The sequence below is a fragment of the Physella acuta genome, unplaced genomic scaffold, assembly GCF_028476545.2.
Source record: "Physella acuta isolate Inbredline_101_S28 unplaced genomic scaffold, ASM2847654v3 ptg000705l, whole genome shotgun sequence".
Classification (NCBI taxonomy): Eukaryota; Metazoa; Mollusca; class Gastropoda; family Physidae; genus Physella; species Physella acuta.
In genome coordinates this window covers 464,590-465,456 of record NW_026732224.1, presented here as the reverse complement: position 1 = coordinate 465,456, position 867 = coordinate 464,590, and the positions used below count along the sequence as shown (strand labels likewise).

At 37.3% G+C, this 867-nt stretch overlaps 1 non-coding gene across 1 annotated transcript; it reads right to left on the bottom strand.

Annotated features, from left to right (window-relative positions):
- Positions 1-217: 217 nt before the first annotated feature.
- On the bottom strand, positions 218-289 carry Trnah-gug (transfer RNA histidin (anticodon GUG)). The gene has a single exon. It is a non-coding gene; the product is annotated as a tRNA-His (tRNA).
- Positions 290-867: the final 578 nt, after the last annotated feature.

Sequence of the window (867 nt, the reverse complement as noted above, 5' to 3'; positions counted from 1 at the left end):
ATGACTTGATTAAGTATGACTTGACTAAGTGTTTTTAAATACACGGACTAAAAATCTTGAGCGACCGATACGCTTTAAACAGACAAGGGGCGTAATTTAATTAAGCTAATTTAGGTCTCTAATTGCTAGTTTTTTATGATTGCATCTGAAATTGTTAGGCGATGACACGAATTTTGGAAATTTGATGGTGAACGTACCCACGTTTTTTGTCATCAAATGCCGTGACCAGGATTCGAACCTGGGTTGTCGCGGCCACAACGCGAAGTACTAACCACTATACGATCACGGCCACATCGATTGGGGCCGAAGTAACTGTGTCAATAGGCCTCCAGTCTTGTCGGTATCTTTAGAAATCATGTCCTCGATTTTATGGTCCTTGGGGCGTAATTTAATTATGCTAATTTAGGTCTCTCATTGCTAGTTTTTATGATTGCATCCGAAATTGTTAGGCGAAAATAGCCTGCATTCCAAATTTCAGATCTCTAGAGCAATCAGAAGTGGGCTAATTTTCGATGTCAATTTTAACAACAAACAAACGCGAAGCTGAGTTAAGAAAAACGTGTTAAAAAAACAACTAAGTATGCTTATGGGGAAAAAATAATAACAAAGAACAAATAGACTCAATAGAAACGGAACTTTCGAAAATACAAAAATATACATATATCGAGGGGCCCAAATCAGAAGCAAAATAGAGCAGATAGGCTCGGAAAACCAAACACAACACACTCCAATACTAGAACAAAGCATACAAAGATCAAAACAAATCAAACAAATGATGGACGAAAACAACCAAGAAACGACTGGCCCAAGAACGATTTTAAAATCAACCCGCGCTTTTTATTTAATTTATCTACATAATCTTTTCCC